Source organism: Antechinus flavipes, chromosome 2, assembly GCF_016432865.1.
Source record: "Antechinus flavipes isolate AdamAnt ecotype Samford, QLD, Australia chromosome 2, AdamAnt_v2, whole genome shotgun sequence".
NCBI lineage: Eukaryota > Metazoa > Chordata > Mammalia > Dasyuromorphia > Dasyuridae > Antechinus > Antechinus flavipes.
Window position 1 is genome coordinate 519,103,070 of NC_067399.1, and position 26,062 is coordinate 519,129,131.

The 26,062-nt window shown below is 35.2% G+C and overlaps 1 long non-coding RNA gene across 1 annotated transcript; it reads right to left on the reverse strand.

Annotated features, from left to right (window-relative positions):
* Positions 1-949: 949 nt before the first annotated feature.
* Positions 950-25,077, reverse strand: LOC127551120 (uncharacterized). Its single transcript, XR_007951014.1, has 4 exons — positions 24,988-25,077; positions 9,010-9,100; positions 2,927-3,108; positions 950-2,844 (listed from the first exon to the last, which is right to left on the reverse strand). It is a non-coding gene; the product is annotated as an uncharacterized LOC127551120 (long non-coding RNA).
* Positions 25,078-26,062: the final 985 nt, after the last annotated feature.

The following is a 26,062-nucleotide window of genomic DNA, read 5'->3' on the forward strand; positions in this document are numbered from 1 at the left end:
AAGAAATGATAGAGCCAGGATTCCAACTGGCAGGGCAATTTCCATTATACCATGCTAATTCTTACTTCAGTCTGATGCCAACAATAAATACTGCAAAAACATGCCAATTTTACACTTCTGTTACCTCTCAGACACCCTCCAGGTCAAATGATTTACACTCTTTTCAAGTATTTCTCATCCTTCATCTCCAGTATTGGCCTGTTATCAAGATGTGACTACCCTTTGATGGAGGATAACTTTTTCTATGCACTCAAACTAGCTGGATGGTCCCCTAGGCTCAAACACAAAGTTCTTAATAAAAATAAGAGTCATGGAGACAAGGAAGAGGAAAACAACATTTAAAATAAAAAATTAGTGCCTATTTTCTCATAATTTTACAGAATGCCAATGGTAATTTTTTTTCATAATCCATTTTCCCATGTATGTAGGGATTTTTTTCTTTTTTACACATGGTCTCAAACTTTTTCTGCTCTAGGTATCATTATGAATATCTAATTTCTCCATTCCCTTCCAGTTTTGCTCTGCTCTTCAAGTGTTTTTAAGCCATATCACAGTTAATACAAAATTCTAGAATAATATTTCAAAAAAAATGACAATGTTAGCACTCATAGTTTCTCCCCAGTTTATACACAAATACTAAGTTAATTTGCCAACAGAAACTGAGAGCTGCAATAAATCTGTGGCTACAACTGTCTTACTGTATCCACTCAAGACAGTTCAAACTTAAAAGAAAAAAACTCAAAAAACACATTTCTATTATTGTATTACATGTATTGTTAAAGGAAACTAATAGATACATGCCTCTTTTAAATTCTTAAAGTCTCATAACTTGAGATCTTTTATCTTTGTAAGTACTATGTAATTAAAGATTGTATCTGACAACTTACTTTCTGACGAGCTGCATAACAAAGTCTGAAAAATAGAAAGTTAAAATCTCTCTACAATAAGTCAATGAAGCAAGATTGTAGAATAGAAATGGAGAAATAGGTACTAAGTGCTTAGGAAATAGGAAGGAAAAATGGAGCAGTTCAATTCAATATGAGACACAATGTAGTTAGAGGTAACACCCTTAGTATATAGAAGAAAAACTGAATAATAAAATGGAAGAGTGGAGAGCAGGAAAGGAGGTCTGCCATGGCTTTTTTTGGGACTGTGAACTATATAATGTTTGCGAGCTCCATGAAATTATTCCAATAATCACTGTTTCTGCTGCTGTCCTGCCTAGATGACATCTTTAGAGTTTTGCCTGGCAAAAAAGGAAATGTTAAAATAAAAATTTTAAAGATGTGAACTGAAACTCTCAGTAGGTGTGGGAGATGTTTAGAGAAATAACTTTTTTAGTATCAGCAGAGCCTTGAAGAAAAAACCAAGTATTAGATTATACCTAGACTAACTAGAAGCTTCAAAGATTGAAAAATAATTCGCTCAAGGAAGAGAATGTGGAAGATATAAAAGAGAGGAATAGAGGAGTTTTCTAATTTTGGATGTCAACTTCAAAATTTTATGTTAACTTAGACATATGATATGGTTCCCTAGTTCAGTGATTACTCTTTCCCTTCTCCTGTTGCCATTCTTTATCTAGGCTACATTCCCTTCTTTTTCCAACATGCTCCTTAATCTCTCTGCCCTTTTTTTTACCCTATGTCTTTCTGTACCAATATCTTTTTGCTCTTTTCCTTTCATTTGTCACATTTATTTCTTCCTCGTTTCCTCTCATTCACTCCCCTCCCCTCCATTTTATCTTGAGGGTCTAGTTTTTTTTGTTTTTGTTTTTGTTTTTTTTTGCTTTTTTTTGGTTTTGTTTTGTTTTTAACTTTTTTAGGTTTTCACTCTTAGCCTTCAAGTTTTTTCATATATTAGACCTTGGTGGTGGTGGTGATGACGAAAGTTTGTCTAAATTACTAAAAACAAATAAATATAGTAATAAGATGTTTCCCCTTAAAAAAAGAGCTCTTTTCACTATTTTAAAGACACTGTTTTTTGACATAACAATGGGTGGAAGGATGGATTGTTTTCTCAGTCACTAAGTGCCAGGCACTTATGGGAAATACAAAAAAAGGTAAGGACAGTCTCCCTTGCAAGTGCTCAGCATCTAATGAGGAAGACAATATGTAAAAAAGTAGGTATAAACAAGCTATGTACAGGATAAATTGGAAATAATCAATAGAAAGTACTAAAATTAAGGGAATCAGGAAAATCTTTGGATCTGATATATATTCCAATATAGAGAAGGTTGTCGCTGAAAATGAGATAGACTACAGATGGATTATGGGCCATTGTGAAGTGTTGTTCTTCTGATTCTTGGTTGGTGGTAGTGCTGGGCCTGGAATGAGGAAGACCCGAGTTCAAATGTGACATTAAGCATTAGACTCTTACTTACTTACTTGACCTGAACATGTTACCCAACTTCTGCTTGACTCAGTACTAAAGGGGTGATCATAATAGCATCTACTTTAAATTGTTTTGGGGGTCAGATGATATTCCCAAAGTGCTAAGCACAATGCATAGCACATAGTAGGTACTATATAAATGCTATATAAATCATTTTCCCTTTCCTTTCCACATTCTCTCCCCTAATGATTTTTTCCAACACATTAAACTGTTCTTCTGTGTTGCTTTTATCTCTGCCCCAGCTGTCCCAGTCATTTAACTTAACTCCATCTCTATGTGGATGAAATGTGGAGAAAGAGATAAAGGCAGGTTAAGTAGGAGGCTGATGAGTAGTAATAAAGTCTCGAATAGTCATAAATCCTTGCCATCACTGTGAGAAGATGAAATTTCTAAATTGTTTCTATCTGACATTTAGCTCCCTGCAGCATACGTCATCTGTTGTTAGCAGCCCACCTGAAAAAAAAGCAAACATCAACTTAAGAGGAATCTTTACAAAGCTAAGACCCAAGAAACTACATGCCAGGAGAATGCCAACCTGAAAGGCACAGTCCTGGAGATGGGCACTGGATGGAGGAAATGAAAGTGAACTTCACCCATGACCATTGCTAAGCTTGTCCATTGTCTTCTCTCCAGGGTGGTCTTCCATCAAAGAATAAGGGTGGTCTTTATCCAGCTACTATTTGCACTGCAAATTCTTCATGCTTCTGAGATTCAGTCCTGTTTTAGAGGGAAAATAAGGATGACAAATTCAGAAGATAAGTTAAGACTGACTCATGGGACCAGAAAGATAATACCCCGTGGACCTATGGAAGACTGTTCTGAGATAGGTCACCATGGGGCATAAGGTGATCAAGGTCTTGATGAATAGCACAACAAAGAATGAGAGAGCCCTGACAAATGGGGAGGACAAAAAGAGAAATGTAGGTTTCCATAGGAGATTACATAGAGATTTGGTTTCTGGTATAGGAAAATTGTAGGTAGTACTGGTTTTAACGGTTTGTTTTTCAAATAGAATCTGGTGGAATTTTGTTTTCCAAAATTCCTAAAGCTATTTAAGGAAACAGAAGAATGAGAAGATGGAATTATGGTGAAAGATATGTCTATGTAATTGAAGAACCTCCAAAAATCCCTGAAGGATTTGTTTTGACACGTGTTACTCTGCCCTTTTTGTTGTGACTAAAATGTATCCATCTCATTTCAGTTTCTAAGGACTCCATTTCAGTTCTGCTCAATCCCTTATATGTCTGAATCTCTCACTCTGGATCTAGCAGTCATTATCAAGTGTTCCATTTTCTAATGAAAAACTTTAACATTACACTATATGATCTCAGCTTCCTATCATTCAGCTTCTATCTACACCCAATTTTTTGCCCTACTTCTCCATTCTACGCTTTCCTTTAGTCTTTTAAAGCAGTTTTTCTCCTAGCCAAGGGCAACACCTTTACATGTGCTTTTGATTCTGTCCTCTCTTGAGTTCTCCAGAATATTGCAATCTCAGTAATTCTATCTCCTCTCCCCAAATCTTTAATTTCTCCTTATCTACTGGTAACTTCCATACCACCTTTAAATGTATCTGTCTCCCTTTCCAAAACAAGGAAACTACTTTCCCTAAATGATCCCTTCAAGCTATAATCCTCTCTCAAATTTCTAGAAATCTCCTCTAATTACTGACTTCACTTCCCTTCCTCTCCACTATTTCTCAGTCCTTTGTAACCTGAATTCTAACCAACACTCCACTGAAACTGCTCTCTACAGAATTACAAATGTTATAATGGAAAAATCTCATGATCTTTTCTCAGTGTTATATCATCTTTATGTAGATGACCAGAGATCTATATAACTAGCTTTGAGGAGACCCTGAGCCTCAGTCTTGCCAAATGTCTATTAGACATTTCAAACTGAATATCCCACAGATTACAAATTCAACATGTTCAAAAACACTTCCTTTTTCATTCATTTATTTCTATTTAAGGTACCACAGTTCTAAGTCTCCCAAGTTTTAACTTCAGTATTGTCCTTGACTCATCATTTTTCATTACCTTGCACATCCAATAAGGTACCAAAATCTTGTCTTTTTTAAATGTTTAATTTCTCCTTTATAATATCTTCTGATACAATCATTATCACAGGTCAGTACCTAAGCACTTCTCATCTAGATTATTAAGACTTCATTTCCCAAATCTTTCCTTTCAAGTCCATCCTCCATATTGTTGCCAAAGTGATTTTCCTTTAATATAGATTTAACTATATCTTTCCTCTACTCAATATACTCTAACAGCTCCCTATTTTCTCTACAATAAGGTAGAAATTCTTCTGTTTAGCTTTCAAAACTCTTTATAACCAAAAAAGTTGATTTTGGTTATGAAGGGTCTTGAAAGCTAGACAGAAGAATTTCTAATCTTGTTGTTCATTATTCCCTTTCCCATACTATATAATTCAGCTAAATTGGCCCTCTCTTATATATGAATCGCCATCTCCTATGCTGTATGCTGGTCATTCCCCATGACTAGAATGTACTTTTTTCTTCATGACCCTCTCAGACAAAATATTGTTCATTACCTTCTACTTGAAGCCTTTATTGAGTTCCCCCAAATACCAATGCTTTCCCTCCCCGTCTTGCATTTAATTACTGTTTTATTCTACATATTTGCATTATTTTTCTTTAAATATAAATTCATTATGAGAAAAAAATGTTTAATTCTTTATTTGTATTCTTAGGGCCTGGCACAGAGTAGACTATTAATACATGCTTATTGATTGAAAGACTAAAGTCTGATGTTAGGACATATAAAGATATGCTACTATTTTGTCTCTGAAACTTTGCTTTCCTCCAGACATATTCTGTCCATGAAGAAATATTAATAGCAACAAAGGAGAAAATAAGCAAATGTGAGCCAATGAATTTCATCAGAATAGACCTACCATGAGTAGAAGAGAAAAGAGTCCAAATATAGTGGGAATTCTGGAGTAAATAATGTAAGCTTATATGGTGATAAATCAAGGGAGAAGAATAGAAGCAGGTCCCCAGGAGTTCAGCAAATCAGAAATTCTGGAATACTCTAGTTATAGGAATGAGGTCCAAACCCAGCTTAAAGTGTCATAAAAAGTCATAAAGTGAGTCAAACACCATATGGACATTTTAGGGCATTGAACTGACCAGTGGGAGTTGAGAGAATGTGATTCTGTAACTGGAAATGTTTAGCAACATAAAAAACATAAACATTGGCCTAAAACATCTTGGAAACAAAAAGATCATCTTGTATACATTAGAGAGGAATGGAAGAAAAAGATGGCAAGAAAGGATGAGCTATTATATTATGTCAGGGGGAAAAAAACTATGAATATATCTAAAAGAAGAGATTTATCAAATTAGCAAGGGAAAGATATTCAAGAAATATTCCCAAAAATGTCTTTATGAGTTCTTCTAACACGATTTCCAATTCGGTGCCAGTAGTGTGTGAGAAGATGAAAGATTATGGATGTTTATCAAGAGCACAGTTTCAGTATATTTGCCATCTAAACCTTCTAAAGATGACACTTAAAAGCCAAGTCTTAGATTCTCCAATCATTCAGAAAGTAGACAGAAAGCTTCTTTCCACATAAGTTTTACTGGATTCTTTATTTTTTTAGGCATAAATCTTTAATAGCAATAAATTAATATATACAAATTAACAGAGGAACTATGAAATCACTAAGAGTTAGTTTAATAAGATGGACAATTCATGATATTTGAACAGAATATGTGCTCCTTTAGTCAGTTTCTAGTGACCTTTATTATTCCATATCCTGTTTGTCTTTTTCACCCCCACCCCCATTTTCATGTTTTCCTCTTCATAGATTATCTCTTTTCTCTCATGTCAACCTTTGCTCCTGTCACTCCAATAAAACAAATAGACATGACCATGATAAATCAAGAGATTTATAATTTTTCATTCAAGATGAAAGAATGCGAGAAAAAGTTGGTTAAGGAGAATCAGAAGTAATACTCATAATTTAACTCATGTTAAGGAGCTTAAAACTAACAAAATTTATATAGCACTCAATGTTTGCAAAGGACTTATTAAAAATTAAACTTGATTGGTGACCATTTTTTAAGATCAATCTATTTCCAAATGTTTTACAGTTTATCAAAAATGTTATTGGATTTTCTCTGATTCTTGCTTATCTAGTCAGTTTCAATGAGCCAAACAGTTTTGATGATTATTGCTTTCTAATATAATCTAAGGTTTAGAAGTATCATTCCCCATTCATGCCTATAATTTTCATGATTTCTTTAGAAAACCTAGACTTTTTTCTTCCTCCAAATAAATTTTGTCTTACTCTATATTCCTTGGATAGACTGATTTAGTAATCAATGCAAATAGTTTCAACATTATTATTATATTGGTCCTCTCTGGGCATGAATAATGAATATATAATTATTTAGATTATTATTCAACACTATAGCATTTTGTGAGCATGGGAGTATAAAGGAGTATGTAGATTATTGATCCAACTGTTTAGGTTATTATCTGTTCACATGGATATGTCTATATGCAGCTCAAAGAAAGGCAAGAAGAATCATCTCTGGAATCTCCTCCCCTTAATCTTTTCATAAGGAGACTAATTCTTTCTAATAGAGGAAACAGGATGCAGGTGTCAGAGGTTGGCTATTCTGCTCTCTTCAGAGAGATGGGTACTTGGCTAGAATTCTATCTGCTGCTACCTTAAATATTTTTAGTCCAGGGGAAATTATTTTGGTTCAAGATTGAAACTGTGCTTCTGATCACTATCCCTTAAAAGAGAAGGTCTCAAGTTACACACACACACACACACACACACACACACACACACACACACGGATTGATTCTCTTTCCACTAGATCCTAGTTCCACAATGAACACACATAGCAAATAGAAATGAACCCCATATGTTTAAATTGATTGATAGGAAAAATAATAATAATCAGAGAAAGTGTATATAGAACAATCGATGCCAGATAAAACACAAATGAAATGAGAGAAAACTCAGCTTAACCAAAAGGGAGAGTACAAGTTCTTATATGCAAAACAAAGTTCTAGGAATAGGGACATGATTGAAACTGCTAACTCCTCATTCTTTCTTTCCCTTCAGAAATGTGAAGAGAGTCTGGAACTGTATGTCTTTTCTCTCTAAAAGCTGGAACCCAGAAGACCAGAATTACAACAAATCTGCCCTTCACAAAGTCATGAAATACTAAATAATCAATATCCAACAATGAGGAAAGTCTTACATAAATGGGATTTAAGCCACACATTTCATATGATTTATATAAACATACCTTTCCTCTTTTAGAAAGAGATTTTGGGGACAAATGAATTTCATTTGTCAAAGACTTTTTCCACATCTATTTAATTGATATAATTATGTGATATAATCATGAACCATATTTGTAACCCTAGAATCTTTTATCTATCTATCTATCTATTTTCTTTACAATCAATTGCCAATTTGTTTATTTCAACCTTTAGGACTTCCTCAGTTTCATTTTCAGATTTTTTTGTAGCTAGTATTTATATAGCATATATAGCATTAATATGATGTGTATATATATATGTGTGTGTGTATGTGTATATATGTATAAATATAAATTATACACAAAATATATGTATATTATATGTAGCTGTAAGGGTTTATAATGTGTTTTTACATATGTTAACTCATTTAAATCCTTACAACAATACTATGAAGTAGGAATTTCTATTATCCCCATTTTATATGTGAGTAAACTAAGGTCAAGGGGGTTAAATGATTTGCCTATGGTCACACAACTATTAAGTGCCTAAATCCAGATATGAACTCACTTTTTAACTCTAGGACTAAAACTCTTATTTATCGGGCTATCTAGCTGTGAGATGATATATGGGTAAGCAATTTATTAACTGGAATACAGAATACTCACATAGGAGTAATGTGAAATCATCCAGACCAACAAATTGGAGCCAGATTGAGAAGCTCTAAATACTATTTAAAAATTTTTATTTCATTGTAGGGGCAATAAGGAACCTCTGCAATTCCAGGAGAGGAGTTACACTGTCAAACATTGTGCTTGAAAAATATTACATTGTGACAAATATGAGAACATAAATTACTTGAAGAACAACTACCTTTTTTGATCAGAATTGTTAGGAAAACGGAAAACAGTTTAGTAGAGATTAGGTTTGGACCAATATATGACATAATAAACTCGCATAAATGACTGAAATATTAAAGGTCACATTAAAAAAAAGCAGTGAATCAGAGCAGATAACTTGCATAGCTATAGCTAAGGAATTCTTAACCAAACAAGGGACAAAGCTGATCAGAAAAAACAAAAAACTAGATTATTTTGTTTGGATGAAAAATGACATGTCCCCACCACCACCACCACAATCAGTGCAACTCATATAAGAAGAAAAGCTGACAATAAAAGAAAACATTTTTGTAATAAAGTTTTGATATCTAAAATGTACAGAGAACTAACATGTATATAGAAAACCAAAGCAGGGATGGGGAATCTTTTTTCTCTCCTAAGAACTATTTGGTTATTTATGACATCATTCCCATGGGCCACACAAAATTATCAATTTATAGAGCTCAAGTAGTGGGAGATTATCTTACTTAGTTTTTAGCTCATCATCTTTTCAGGTTGATTATTCAATTGAGTTCACAGACATTATATAGCTGGTGGTCAGAGGCTCCTCACTCCTCCCTTAAAGGATAAGAAAAATACAGGAATAAATAAGACTTGGGAATTGACAAACCATTAACAACCTTATGAAAGACTGATATTGACCCAAGTCAGTAAAGATAAAGAGAAATACAAGCCAAAACAACTTAGGAGTTTCACATACCTAGTAAATTAGCATAAACTATAAAAGGTGAAAATAGTTAATGTTAGAGGGGCTTCAGAAAAACAGATACATTACTGGTACACCTGCAAATTGGTCTATCTGATCTGGAAATCAATTTGGAATTAATCTAAGAAAGTGACTCTAAAGTCCATAATCTTTGATCCATTGATTATCCTACTAGGCATATATCCCCAAAGATCAAAGAGCAAAAGAAAAGGCCTATTTGCCAAAATATTCATTATAGCATTATTTATGGTAGCAAATAAATGGAAATAAAATAGATGCCCATCCACTGGGGAAGAGCTAAACAAATTATGATATATTAATGTGGTGAAATATAATTGTGCTTTAAGAAATGATGACTGAGGACATCCGGCCAAGATGACGGAGAGGAGGCACACAGCTGTGTAAGCTCCGCGTTTTCTCTCACTATCCATTTCATTACAAGCCTCTGAATTAATGCGTGACTGGAAAAAAAAAACCCACAAATAGTTACCAAGAGAAGACATCCTTGAAACTCACCAAGAAAGGTCTGTTTTTACTTGAGGGTGGGGACGGTTTTAGATCGGGCGAAGGGTGAGGGCAGCGGCAGCGAGAGCACGGGAGCAGAGCGGAGAGGGGGTAGGGTGTGATCGCAGCAGGGAGAGCTTTGCTACAGGATTGGATACTTTGCCCTGGCAGCAAGCCAGCAGCCCAGCAGAGAAGCTAAAAACACCAGGTAAAGGGAGGAAGTGGGGGGTGAAGAATACAACCCCAAACAGCTGGAGTCTCTCGGGACCTAGCCACCTCTCCCCCACAGTGTCTCAGCACGCTCTTGGAATCTCCGAGCGCAGGCGCAGCACAGTCCTGCTAGTGCCTCCCTGCTGCCCCCGCAGTCTGTAGAGGAAGCTAGGTAACACCACCCAGTCCCTCCCCCAAAAAAGCAGACTCCATTTAGGGTTTTTTTCTTTTTTTCTTTGCTAGTTTATCTTTGATTCTTTGACAAAATGAGCAAAAAATTGAAGAGGACTTTAACCCTTGACAGCTTCTATACAGATAGAGAGCAGACTCTAAATCCTGAGGAGACTAAAAACAGACTGTCTCCAGGTGAATCCCCAAAGGAGGAGATCATCTGTTCCTCAGCACAGATGAACCTCATAGAAGAAATTAAAAAGGCTCTCACAAGAGAGCTAGAAGAAAAATGGGAAAAGGAGAGGGAGGCTTGGCAAGAGAGTCTGGAGAAGTCAGTTAAAGAGAGAGTGGATAAAGAAATAAAATCCTTGAAAAATAGGATTAGTGAACTGGAAACAGAAAATAGCTCTCTAAAAAACAAAACTGGCGAAATGGAAAAAAATTCCATAGAACAAAAGAACTCAATGGGACAATTAGAAAAAGATTTTTAAAAAATGAGTGAAGAAAATACTTCATTGAAAATCAGGTTCGAACAAATGGAATTGAATGACTCTAGGAGACAAGAAGAATCAGTCAAGCAAATCCAAAAAAAATCAAACAACGGAAAAGAATGTGAAATACCTTCTGGGGAAGACAACAGACCTGGAAAACAGATCCAGGAGAGACAATCTGAGAATCGTTAGACTCCCAGAAAAACATGATGAAAAAAAGAGCCTGGACACTATTTTCCAGGAAATTATCAAAGAGAACTACCCAGAAGTCATAGGAACAGAGGATAAAATAGATATTGAAAGAATTCATTGATCACCTACTGAAAGGATCCTAAAATCAAAACACCAAGAAATATAGTGGCCAAATGCCAGAACCCTCAGACGCAGGAAAAAATATTGCAAGCGGCTAGAAAAACCCAATTCAAGTATCGAGGAGCCACAATAAGGATCACCCAGGATCTGGCAGCATCCACATTAAAGGATCGAAGGGCCTGGAATATGATATTCCGAAAGGCTAAGGAACTTGGTATGCAACCAAAAATAACTTACCCAGCTAGAATGAGCATCTTTTTCCAGGGAAGAAGATTGACATTCAACGAAGTAAGCGAATTTCACCTATTTTTGATGAAAAAGCCAGAACTTAACAAAAAGTTTGATCTACAAATCTAGAACTCAAGAGAAATCTAAAAAGGTAAAGATTAATCTTGGGAATTATATTTCGGCTATAAAGATGTATAAAGAATACATGTATACCTTGTTCTAGAAACTAGATGTGGAAAAGACATTGTACCAGAAAGAGGGTAAAGTAGGGGTACTATATCTCATGAAGAGGCAAAGGAAACCTATTATATCTGAGAGAAAGAATGGAGGGAGATGAATATAGTGGGTATCTTACTGCCTTCAGAATTGGCTTTAAGAGAAAAATTCTACACATATTCAATTTATGGTGAAACTTATCCCACCTCATTGAAAAGTGAGAAGGGAAAAGTGAAAAGGGAAGGAATAAGCTAAGCGGAAGGGAATACAGAAACTGGGAGGGAAAGGGGTAAGATAGGGGGAGGAACTCTAAGGCGGGGGGAGGGATACTAAAAAGGGAGGGCTGTGAGAAGCAAGTGGTGCTCACAAGCTTAGTACTGGGAAGGGGGGGTAAGGCGGATAGAAGAGAGAAAAGCATAAACTGGGGTTAACAAGATGGCAAGTAATACAGAATTGGTCATTTTAACCATAAATGTGAACGGGGTAAACTCCCCCATAAAGAGGAAGCGGTTAGCAGAATGGATTAAAAGCCAGAATCCTACAATATGTTGTTTACAGGAAACACACCTGAAGCGGGGAGATACATGCAGGATAAAGGTAAAAGATTAGAGCAAAATCTACTATGCTTCAGGTGAAGTCAAAAAAGCAGGGGTAGCCTTCCTGATCTCAGATCAAGCTAAAGCAAAAATTGATCTAATTAAAAGAGATAAGGAAGGATACTATATCTTGCTAAGGGGTAGCATGGATAATGAAGCAATATCAATATTAAACATATATGCAACAAGTGGTGTAGCATCTAAATTCTTAAAAGAGAAATTAAGAGAGCTGCAAGAAGAAATAGACAGCAAAACTATAATAGTGGGAGATCTCAACCTTGCACTCTCAGAATTAGATAAATCAAACCACAAAATAAATAAGAAAGAAGTCAAAGAGGTAAATAGAATACTAGAAAAATTAGATATGATAGATCTCTGGAGAAAATGTAATGGAGACAGAAAGGAGTACACCTTCTTTTCAGCAGTTCATGGAACCTATACAAAAATTGACCATATATTAGGACATAAAAACCTCAAACTCAAATGCAGTAAGGCAGAAATAGTAAATGCATCCTTTTCAGACCATGATGCAATGAAAATTACATTCAACAAAAAGCCAGGGGGAAGTAGACCAAAAAATAATTGGAAACTAAATAATCTCATACTAAAGAATGATTGAGTGAAACAGCAAATCATAGACATAATTAATAACTTCACCCAAGAAAATGATAATAATGAGACGTCATACCAAAATGTATGGGATGCAGCCAAAGTGGTAATAAGGGGAAATCTCATATCTCTAGAGGCCTATTTGTATAAAATAGAGAAAGAGAAGGTCAATGAATTGGGCTTGCAACTAAAAATGCTAGAAAAGGAACAAATTAAAAACCTCCAGTCAAACACTAAACTTGAAATTCTAAAAATAAAAGGAGAGATCAATAAAACTGAAAGTAAAAAAAAAAAAAAACTATTGAATTAATTAATAAAACTAAGAGTTGGTTCTATGAAAAAACCAACAAAATAGAAAAACCCTTAGTAAATCTGATTAAAAAAAGGAAAGAGGGAAATCAAATTGTTAGTCTTAAAAATGAAAAGGGAGAACTTGCCACTAACAAAGAGGAAATTAGAGCAATAATTAGGAGTTACTTTGCCCAACTTTATGCCAATAAATTCAACAATTTAAATGAAATAGAAGAATACCTCCAAAAATATAGCTTGCCCAAACTAACAGAGGAAGAAGTAAATATCCTAAACACTCCCATCTCAGAAAAAGAAATAGAACAAACTATCAATCAACTCCCTAAGAAAAAATCCCCAGGACCAGATGGATTTACATCTGAATTCTATCAAACATTTAAAGAACAATTAACTCCAATGCTAAATAAACTATTTGAAAAAATAGGGATTGAAGGAGTCCTACCAAACTCCTTTTATGACACAGACATGGTACTGATACCTAAACCAGGTAGGCTGAAAACAGAGAAAGAAAATTATAGACCAATCTCCCTAATGAATATTGATGCTAAAATTTTAAATAAAATATTAGCAAAAAGATTACAGAAAATCATCCCCAGGATAATACACTATGACCAAGTAGGATTTATACCAGGAATGCAGGGCTGGTTCAATATTAGGAAAACTATTAGCATAATTGACTATATCAATAACCAAACAAACAAAAACCATATGATCATCTCAATAGATGCAGAAAAAGCATTTGATAAAATTCAACATCCATTCCTAATAAAAACACTTGAGAGCATAGGAATAAATGGACTTTTCCTTAAAATAGTCAGGAGCATATATTTAAAACCTTCAGTAAGCATCATATGCAATGGGGAAAAACTGGAACCTTTCCCAGTAAGATCTGGAGTGAAGCAAGGTTGCCCACTATCACCATTATTATTCAATATTTTATTAGAAACACTAGCCTCTGCAATAAGAGTCGAGAAAGAGATTAAAGGAATTAGAGTAGGCAATGAGGAAACCAAACTATCACTCTTTGCAGATGATATGATGGTATACCTAGAGAACCCCAGAGATTCTACTAAAAAGCTATTAGAAATAATTCATAATTTTAGCAAAGTAGCAGGATACAAAATAAATCCCCATAAATCCTCAGCATTTTTATACATCACCAACAAAACCCAACAGCAAGAGATACAAAGAGAAATTCCATTCAGAATAACTGTTGATACCATAAAATATTTGGGAATCTATCCACCAAAGGAAAGTCAGGAATTATATGAGCAAAATTATTTTTTTTTAATTTAATTTTATTTAATAATAACTTTGTATTGACAGAATCCATGCCAGGGTAATTTTTTACAACATTATCCCTTGCACTCGCTTATGTTTCATTTTTTCCCCTCCCTCCCTCCATCCACCCCCCCCGCCAAGATGGCAAGCAGTCCTATATATGTTAAATATGTTGCAGTATATCCTAGATATAATACATATTTGCAGAACCAAACAGTTCTCCTGTTGCACAGGGAGAATTGGATTCAGAAGGTAAAAATAACTCGGGAAGAAAATCAAAAATGCAAATAGTTCACATTCGTTTCCCAGTGTTCCTTCTTTGGGGGTAGCTGTTTCTGTCCATCATTTATCCATTGAAACTCAGTTAGGTCTCTTTGTCATAGAAATCCACTTCCATCAGAATACATCCTCATACAATATCGTTGTCGAAGTGTATAATGATCTCCTGGTTCTGCTCATCTCACTTAGCATCATTCCATGTAGGTCTCTCCAAGCCTCTCTGTATTCATCCTGTTGGTCATTTCTTACAGAACAATAATATTCCATAACATTCATATACCATAATTTACCCAGCCATTCTCCAATTGATGGGCATCCATTCATTTTCCAGTTTCTAGCCACTACAAACAGGGCTGCTACAAACATTTTGGCACATACAGGTCCCTTTCCTTTTTTTAGTATCTCTTTGGGGTATAAGCCCAATAGAAACACTGCTGGATCAAAGGGTATGCACAGTTTGATAACTTTTTGGGCATAATTCCAAATTGCTCTCCAGAATGGTTGGATTTGTTCACAACTCCACCAACAATGCATCAGTGTCCCCGTTTTTCCGCATCCCCTCCAACATTCATCATTATTTTTTCCTGTCATCTTAGCCAATCTGACAGGTGTGTAGTGGTATCTCAGAGTTGTCTTAATTTGCATTTCTCTGATCAATAGTGATTTGGAACACTTTCATGTGAGTGGTAATAGTTTCAATTTCATCATCTGAAAATTGTCTGTTCATATCCTTTGACCATTTATCAATTGGAGAATGGCTTGATTTCTTATAAATTTGAGTCAGTTCTCTATATATTTTGGAAATGAGGCCTTTATCAGAACCTTTAACCGTGAAGATGTTTTCCCAGTTTGTTGCTTCCCTTCTAATCTTGTTTGCATTAGTTTTATTTGTACAAAGGCTTTTTAATTTGATGTAATCAAAATTTTCTATTTTGTGATCAGTAATGGTCTCTAGTTCATCTTTGGTCACAAATTTCTTTCTCCTCCACAAGTCTGAGAGATAAACTATCCTATGTTCCTCTAATTTATAATCTCGTTCTTTATGCCTAGATCATGGACCCATTTTGATCTTATCTTGGTATATGGTGTTAAGTGAGGCTCCTTGCCTAATTTCTGCCATACTAATTTCCAGTTATCCCAGCAGTTTTTATCAAATAATGAAATCTTATCCCAAAAGTTAGAATCTTTGGGTTTGTCAAACACTAGATTGCTATAGTTGACTATTCTGTCTTGTGAACCTAACCTTTTCCACTGATCCACTAATCTATTTCTTAGCCAATACCAAATGGTTTTGGTGACTGCTGCTTTATAATATAATTTTAGATCAGGTACAGCTAGGCCACCTTCATTTGTTTTTTTTTTTTTTCATTAATTCCCTTGAGATTCTCAACTTTTTATTGTTCCATATGAATTTTGTTATTTATTCTAAATCATCAAAATATTTTCTTGGAAGTCTGATTGGTATAGCACTAAATAAATAGATTAGTTTAGGGAGTATTGTCATCTTTATTATATTTGCTCGGCCTATCCAAGAGCACTTAATATTTTTCCAATTATTTAAGTCTGACTTTATTTGTGTGGAAACTTTTTTGTAATTTTGCTCAAATAATTCCTGACTTTCCTTTGGTAGGTAGATTCCCAAATATTTTATGCTATCAACAGTTATTTTGAATGGAATTTCTCTTTGTATCTCTTGCTCTTGGATTTTGTTGGTGGTATATAAAAATGCTGAGGATTTATGGGGATTTATTTTGTATCCTGCTACTTTGCTAAAATTATGAATTATTTCTAATAGCTTTTTAGTAGAATCTCTGGGGTTCTCTAGGTATACCATCATATCATCTGCAAAGAGTGATAGTTTGGTTTCCTCATTGCCTACTCTAATTCCTTTAATCTCTTTCTCGACTCTTATTGCAGAGGCTAGTGTTTCTAATAAAATATTGAATAATAATGGTGATAGTGGGCAACCTTGCTTCACTCCAGATCTTACTGGGAAAGGTTCCAGTTTTTCCCCATTGCATATGATGCTTACTGAAGGTTTTAAATATATGCTCCTGACTATTTTAAGGAAAAGTCCTTTTATTCCTATGCTCTCAAGTGTTTTTATTAGGAATGGCTGTTGGATTTTGTCAAATGCTTTTTCTGCATCTATTGAGATGATCATATGGTTTTTGTTTGTTTGGTTATTGATATAGTCAATTATATTAATAGTTTTCCTAATATTGAACCAGCCCTGCATTCCTGGTATAAATCCTACTTGGTCATAGTGTATTATCCTGGGGATGATTTTCTGTAATCTTTTTGCTAATATTTTATTTAAGATTTTAGCATCAATATTCATTAAGGGAGATTGGTCTATAATTTTCTTTCTCTGTTTTCAGCCTACCTGGTTTAGGTATCAGTACCATGTCTGTGTCATAAAAGGAGTTTGGTAGGACTCCTTCAATCCCTACTTTTTCAAATAGTTTATTTAGCATTGGAGTTAATTGATCTTTGAATGTTTGATAGAATTCAGATGTAAATCCATCTGGTCCTGGGGATTTTTTCTTAGGGAGTTGATTGATAGTTTGTTCTATTTCTTTTTCTGAGATGGGAGTGTTTAGGATATTTACTTCTTCCTCTGTTAGTTTAGGCAAGCTATATTTTTGGAGGTATTCTTCTATTTCATTTAAGTTGTCGAATTTATTGGCGTAAAGTTGGGCAAAGTAACTCCTAATTATTGCTCTAATTTCCTCTTTGTTAGTGGCAAGTTCTCCCTTTTCATTTTTAAGACTAACAATTTGATTTTCCTCTTTCCTTTTTTTAAATCAGATTTACTAAGGGTTTTTCTATTTTGTTGGTTTTTTCATAGAACCAACTCTTAGTTTTATTAATTAATTCAATAGTTTTTTTACTTTCAATTTTATTGATCTCTCCTTTTATTTTTAGAATTTCAAGTTTAGTGTTTGACTGGGGGTTCTTAATTTGTTCCTTTTCTAGCATTTTTAGTTGCAAGCCCAATTCATTGACCTTCTCTTTCTCTATTTTATACAAATAGGCCTCTAGAGATATGAGATTTCCCCTTATTACCGCTTTGGCTGCATCCCATACATTTTGGTATGATGTCTCATTATTATCGTTTTCTTGGATGAAGTTATTAATTATGTCTATGATTTGCTGTTTCACCCAATCATTCTTTAGTATGAGATTATTTAGTTTCCAATTATTTTTTGGTCTACTTTCCCGTGGCTTTTTATTGAATGTAATTTTCAATGCATCGTGGTCTGAAAAGGATGCATTCACTATTTCTGCCTTACTGCATTTGAGTTTGAGGTTTTTATGTCCTAATATATGGTCAATTTTTGTATAAGTTCCATGAACTGCTGAAAAGAAGGTGTACTCCTTTCTGTCCCCATTACATTTTCTCCAGCGATCATATCTAATTTTTCTAGTATTCTATTTATCTCTCTGACTTCTTTCTTATTTATTTTGTGGTTTGATTTATCTAATTCTGAGAGTGCAAGGTTGAGAGCTCCCACTATTATAATTTTACTGTCTATTTCTTCTTGCAGCTCTCTTAATTTCTCTTTTAAGAATTTAGATGCTACACCACTTGGTGCATATATGTTTAATATAGATACTGCTTCATTTTCATTCTACCCTTTAGCAAGATATAGTGCCCTTCTTTATCTCTTTTGATTAGATCAATTTTTGCGTTAGCTTGATCTGAGATCAGGATGGCTACCCCTGCTTTTTTGACTTCACCTGAAGTATAGTAGATTTTGCTCCAACCTTTTACCTTTAACCTGCATGTATCTCCCCGCTTCAGGTGTTTTCTGTAAACAACATATTGTAGGATTCTGGCTTTTAATCCATTCTGCTAACCGCTTCCTCTTTATGGAGGAGTTTACCCCGTTCACATTTATGGTTAAAATGACCATCTCTGTATTACTTGCCATCTTGTTACCCCCGGTTTATGCTTTTCTCCCTTCTTACCCCCTTCCCCCCCCTTCCCAGTATTAAGCTTGTGAGCACCACTTGCTTCTCACAGCCCTCCCTTTTTTAGTATCCCTCCCCCCCTTAGAGTTCCTCCCCCTATCTTACCCCTTTCCCTCCCAGTTCCCGTATTCCCTTCCACTTAGCTTATTCCTTCCCTTTTCACTTTTTCCCTTCTCACTTTTCAATGAGGTGGGAGAAGTTTCACCATAGATTGAATATGTCTAAAATTTTTCTCTTAAAGCCAATTCTGAAAGCAGTAAAATACTCACTATATTCATCCCTCTCCATTCTTTCTCTCAGATATAATAGGTTTTCTTTGCCTCTTCATGAAATGTAGTACCCCCACTTTCCCCTTTTTCTGGTACAATGTCCTTTCCACATCTAGTTTCTACAACAAGGTATATCTGTATTCTTTATACATCTTTATAGCCGAAATATAGTTCTCAAGATTAATCATTACCTTTTTAGATTTCTCTTGAGTTCTGTACTTGTAGATCAAATTTTTTGTTAAGTTCTGGCTTTTTCATCAAAAATAGGTGAAATTCACTCACTTCATTGAATGTCCATCTTCTTCCCTGGAAAAAGATGCTCAATCTCACTGGGTAAGTTATTTTTGGTTGCATACCAAGTTCCTTAGCCTTTCGGAATATCATATTCCAGTCCCTTCGATCCTTTAATGTGGATGCTGCCAGATCCTGGGTGATCCTTATTGTGGCTCCTCGATACTTGAATTGGGTTTTTCTAGCCGCTTGCAGTATTTTTTCCTTTGTCTGAGGGTTCTGGCATTTGGCCACTATATTTCTTGGTGTTTTGATTTTAGGATCCCTTTCAGTAGGGGATCGATGAATTCTTTCAATGTCTATTTTGCCCTCTGTTTCTAAGACTTCTGGGCAGTTCTCTTTGATAATTTCCTGGAAAATAGTGTCCAGGCTCTTTTTTTCATCATACTTTTCTGGGAGTCCGATGATTCTCAGGTTGTCTCTCCTGGATCTGTTTTCCAGGTCTGTTGTCTTCCCCAGAAGGTATTTCACATTCTTTTCCATTGTTTGATTTTTTTGGATTTGCTTGACTGATTCTTCTTGTCTCCTCGAGTCATTCAATTCCAATTGTTCGACCCTGATTTTCAGTGAGGTATTTTCTTCACTCACTTTTTTAACATCTTTTTCTAATTGTCCAATTGCGTTCTTTTGTTCTGTGGAATTTTTTTCCATTTCGCCAATTTTGTTTTTTAGAGAGCTATTTTCTATTTCCAGTTCACCAATCCTATTTTTCAAGGATTTTATTTCTTTATCCACTCTCTCTTTAACTGACTTCTCCAGGCTCTTTTGCCAAGCCTCCCTCTCCTTTTCCCAAGCTTCCCTCTCCTTTTGCCAAGCCTCCCTCTCCTTTTCCCATTTTTCTTCTAGCTCCCTTGTGAGAGCCTTTTTAATTTCCTCCATGAGATTCATCTGTGCTGAGGAACATATGATCTCCTCCTTTGGGGATTCACCTGGGGACTGTTTGTTTTTAGTCTCCTCAGGATTTGGAGTCTGCTCTTTATCTGTATAGAAGCTGTCAAGGGTTAAAGTCTTTTTCAGTTTCTTGCTCATTCTGTCTAATAATCAAAGACAAACTATCAAAGAAACAGAAGAAAAAAACCCTTGAATGGAGGCTGCTTTCTTTGGGGGAGGGGCAGGGTAGCCGTGAGGCACAGGTCCTACTGTGCTGCGCCTGTGCTCTGAAATCCGAGAGCGTGCTGAGACACTGTGGGGGAGGGGTGGCCAGGTCCCGAGAGACTCCAGCTGTTTGGGGTTGTATTCTTCACCCTCGGTGTTTTTAGCTTCTCTGCTGGGCTGCTGACTTGCTGCCGGAGCAAAGTATCTAATCCTGTAGCAAAGCTCTCCCCGCAGAGATGGCTGCGATCACGCCCCACCCCCTCTCTGCTCTGGTCGGCTCTGAGCCGCCTTCCGTGCTCTTGCTGCCGCTGCTGCCCGCAGCTTGCTTCCAATCTAATAACCGTCCCCGCCCTCGCTCAAAAGCAGACCTTTCTTGACGAGTCTCAAGGATGGTTTCTCTTGGTAACTAATTGTATGTTTTTTTTCAGTCGAGCATTAATTCAGAGGCATGAAATGAAATGGATAGTGAGAGAAAAACGTGGAGGTTACACAGCATTGTGCCTCCTCTCTGCCATCTTGGCCGGAAGGAATATATGAGCAAAATTATAAAAAAGTCTCCACACAAATAAAGTCAGACTTAAATAATTGGAAAAATATTAAGTGCTCTTGGATCGGCCGAGCGAACATAATAAAGATGACAATACTCCCTAAACTAATCTATTTATTTAGTGCTATACCAATCAGACTTCCAAGAAAATATTTTAATGATCTAGAAAAAATAACAACAAAATTCATATGGAACAATAAAAAGTCAAGAATCTCAAGGGAATTGATGAAAAAAAAAATCAAATGAAGGTGGCCTAGCTGTACTTGATCTAAAATTATATTATAAAGCAGCAGTCACCAAAACCATTTGGTATTGGCTAAGAAATAGATTAGTGGATCAGTGGAAAAGATTAGGTTCACAAGACAGAATAGTCAACTATAGCAATCTAGTGTTTGACAAACCCAAAGACCCTAACTTCTGGGATAAGAATTCATTATTTGATAAAAACTGCTGGGATAATTGGAAATTAGTATGGCAGAAATTAGACATGGAGCCACACTTAACACCATATACCGAGATAAGATCAAAATGAGTCCATGACCTAGGCATAAAGAACGAGATTATAAATAAATTAGAGGAGCATAGGATAGTTTATCTCTCAGACTTGTGGAGGAGAAAGAAATTTGTGACCAAAGATGAACTAGAGACCATTACTGATCACAAAATAGAAAATTTTGATTTCATCAAATTAAAAAGCCTTTGTACAAATAAAACTAATGCAAACAAAATTAGAAGGGAAGCAACAAACTGGGAAAACATCTTCACAGTTAAAGGTTCTGATAAAGGCCTCATTTCCAAAATATATAGAGAACTGACTCAAATGTATAAGAAATCAAGCCATTCTCCAATTGATAAATGGTCAAAGGATATGAACAGACAATTTTCAGAGGATGAAATTGAAACTATTACCACTCATATGAAAGAGTGTTCCAAATCATTATTGATCAGAGAAATGCAAATTAAGACAACTCTGAGATACCACTACACGCCTGTCAGACTGGCTAAGATGACAGGAAAAAATAATGATGAATGTTGGAGGGGATGCGGGAAAACTGGGACACTAATGCATTGTTGGTGGAGTTGTGAATGAATCCAACCATTCTGGAGAGCAATCTGGAATTATGCCCCAAAAGTTATCAAATTGTGCATACCCTTTGATCCAGCAAGATGGGCTTATATCCCAAAGAAATACTAAAGAAGGGAAAGGGACCTGTATGTGCCAAAATGTTTGTGGCAGCCCTGTTTGTAGTTGCTAGAAGCTGGAAAATGAATGGATGCCCATCAATTGGAGAATGGCTGCGTAAATTGTGGTATATGAATGTTATGGAATATTATTGTTCTGTAAGGAATGACCAGAAGGATGAATACAGAGAGGACTGGCGAGACTTACATGAACTGATGCTAAGTGAAATGAGCAGAACCAGGAGATCATTATACACTTCGACAACAATATTGTATGAGGACATATTTTGATGGAAGTGGATTTCTTTGACAAAGAGACCTAACTGAGTTTCAATGGATAAATGATGGACAGAAACAGCTACACCCAAAGAAAGAACACTGGGAAACGAATGTGAACTATCTGCATTTTTGTTTTTCTTCCCGGGTTATTTTTACCTTCTGAATCCAATTCTCCCTGTGCAACAAGAGAACTGTTCGGTTCTGCAAACATATATTGTATCTAGGATATACTGCAACATATCTAACATATATAAAACTGCTTGCCCTCTAGGGGAGGGGATGGAGGGAGGGAGGGGAAAAATCGGAACAGAACACGAGTGCAAGGGACAATGTTGTAAAAAAATTACCCTGGCATGGATTCTGTCAATATAAAGTAATTATTAAATAAAATTTTAAAAAAGAGAAAAGAAAAGAAAAAAAGAAACACTAGACTCTGCAATAAGAGTCAAGAAAGAAATTAAAGGAATTAGAGTAGGCAATGAGGAAACCAAACTATCACTCTTTGCAGATGATATGATGGTATACCTAGAGAACCCCAGAGATTCTACTAAAAAGCTATTAGAAATAATTCATAATTTTAGCAAAGTAGCAGGATACAAAATAAATCCCCATAAATCCTCAGCATTTTTATACATCACCAACAAAATCTAACAGCAAGAAATACAAAGAGAAATTCCATTCAAAATAACTGTTGATAGCATAAAATATTTGGGAATCTATTTACCAAAGGAAAGTCAGGAATTATATGAGCAAAATTACAAAAAAGTTTCCACACAAATAAAGTCAGACTTAAATAATTGGAAAAATTTTAAGTGCTCTTGGATAGGCCGAGCGAATATATTAAAGATGACAATACTCCCTAAACTACTCTATTTATTTAGTGCTATACCAATCAGACTTCCAAGAAAATATTTTAATGATCTAGAAAAAATAACAACAAAATTCATATGGAACAATAAAAAGTCAAGAATTTCAAGGGAATTAATGAAAAAAATCAAATGAAGGTGGCCTAGCTGTACCTGATCTAAAATTATATTATAAAGCAGCAGTCACCAAAACCATTTGGTATTGGCTAAGAAATAGATTAGTTGATCAGTGGAAAAGGATAGGTTCACAAGACAAGAATAGTCAACTATAGCAATCTAGTGTTTGACAAACCCAAAGATCCTAACTTTTGGGATAAGAATTCATTATTTGATAAAAAAATGCTGGGATAACTGGAAATTAGTATGGCAGAAATTAGGCATGGACCCACACTTAACACCATATACCAAGATAAGATCAAAATGAGTCCATGACCTAGGCATAAAGAACAAGATTATAAATAAATTAGAGGAACATAGGATAGTTTATCTCTCAGACTTGTGGAGGAGAAAGAAATTTGTGACCAAAGATGAACTAGAGACCATTACTGATCACAAAATAGAAAATTTTGATTATATCAAATTAAAAAGCCTTTGTACAAACAAAACTAATGCAAACAAGATTAGAAGGGAAGCAACAAACTGGGAAAACATCTTCACCGTTAAAGGTTCTGATAAAGGCCTCATTTCCAAAATATATAGAGAACTGACTCAAATGTATAAGAAATCAAGCCATTCTCCAATTGATAAATGGTCAAAGGATATGAACAGACAATTTTCAGATGATGAAATTGAAACTATTACCATTCATATTATGAAAGAGTGTTCCAAATCATTATTGATCAGAGAAATGCAAATTAAGACAACTCTGAGATACCACTACACACCTGTCAGATTGGCTAAGATGACAGGAAAAAATAATGATGAATGTTGGAGGGGATGCGGGAAAACTGGGACACTAATGCATTGTTGGTGGAACTGTGAACGAATCCAACCATTCTGGAGAGCAATCTGGAATTATGCCCAAAGCGTTATCAAATTGTGCATACCCTTTAATCCAGCAGTGTTTCTATTGGGCTTATATCCCAAAGAAATACTAAAGAAGGGAAAGGGACCTGTATGTGCTAAAATGTTTGTGGCAGCCCTGTTTGTAGTGGCTAGAAACTGGAAATTGAATGGATGCCCATCAATTGGAGAATGGCTGGGTAAATTGTGGTATATGAATGTTATAGAATATTATTGTTCTGTAAGGAATGACCAGCAGGATGAATACAGAGAGGCTTGGAGAGACTTACATGAACTGATGCTAAATGAAATAAGCAGAACCAGGAGATCACTTTACACTTCGACAACGATATTGTATGAAGATGTATTCTGATGGAAGTGGATTTCTTTGACAAAGACTCAGTTTCGATTGATAAATGATGGACAGAAGCAGCTACACCCAAAGAAAGAACACTGGGAAACGAATGTGAACTATTTGCATTTTTGTTTTTCTTTCCAAGTAGTTTTTACCTTCTGAATCCAATTCTCCCTGTGCAACAAGAGAACTGCTCGGTTCTGCACACATATATTGTATCTAGGATATACTGCAACATATTTAACATATATAGAACTGCTTGCCATCTAGGGGAGGGGGTGGAGGGAGGGAGGGGAAAAATCGGAACAGAAGCGAGTGCAAGGGATAATGTTGTAAAAAAAATTACCCTGGCATGGATTCTGTCAATATAAAGTTATTATTAAATAAAATAAAATAAAATATTAAAAAAAAAGAATTAAGGAGGAATTTAATGACATTAAAAAAAAAAAGAAATGATGCCTGATCATTCAGAGAAATAGATGACTCTTTTTACTAAATGACTCAAAGTTAAGTAAACAGAATTAGTGGAGAAATATACAACAATGCAAAGAACAAAAATAATATAATTAAACACTAAATAATTATAATGAATACTCTCATCCCTGAAGAAAAAATGTAGAAGAGATGGGGTCTGTAAATAAAGAAAATTACACGTATTACCATACTTACATGATGTAGAGTTTTGTTGAATTGCTTTTTCCCTTCTACTTTTGTTCCTTCCTTTTCTTTTTTAAATTTCTTAATATAAGAGATGGCTTGCTGGGCAGTAGAAGAGAAAGGTATATATTTAGAAATGAAAATACTGTAAAAATTAAAAAATAGCAATATACATTTTTAAATGAATATCAACAGTTTGGTAATTGGGCAGCAGACCTAGAGTCCAATTAGAGCCTACTGAAATAGTTGAAACAAGATGTTGTTGTGATATGAATGGAGAGAAGCTAGATTAAAGATATGTTGACTGATTCTAGATAGAATAAACAGAGGTAAAACCAGCTAGAGTTGGGAAATTATTGACTACAGCGAGTGAGGGAGGGACCATAAAGTTGAAAATGTCTTCCAAAGTAATAAGTCTAGGTAACTTGGAATGGTAGTTATGTCTTTACATTGTCAATATATAACAATATAGCATAATTAAAAGAGAACTGGTTTAAGAGTTAAACAGATTCTAATTCAAACTCTTCAGTTAATTGTGTGATCATCTCTCAGGGTCTAAGTTTCATCCTTTGGAAGTTACAAATGTTTCTAAAAATAAAATAGATAACAAAATCAAAGAATTTTGAATCTGGTTAAGACTTCAGAGATCCTCCAATGCAATGCCTCCATTATATTAGATTAGTTAAATGACTGAGCAGATTCACAGGAAGGAAAGGATAATGAGAGGAATTCATGCCAGAGCTTCTAATTTTACATCCAATTTCTTTGTCGATTATACATACCACAGTCCTTGTAAATTTGGGATATTATTTTTCCAAACCTGACTTTAACATAGTTTTATATTTTTAAAAGGTCAAGGCAGGACTGAGAGTAAAGTGATAGGCATTCTAGTGCCAAGTTATTAATTAATATTGTGACCTTGGATTTGGTGTGTCATTTAATTAGTTTATATTTTCCTCATTTGTAAATAATAATTCTTCCCAACAAGGCTAGAATGAATTATGATCTCTCTTCATTAGTAACTCTTAAAAAGAAAGGAGTTCTGGGATAAAAAAATGGTGGAAGGTAAGGAGAAAAGATGAGATGA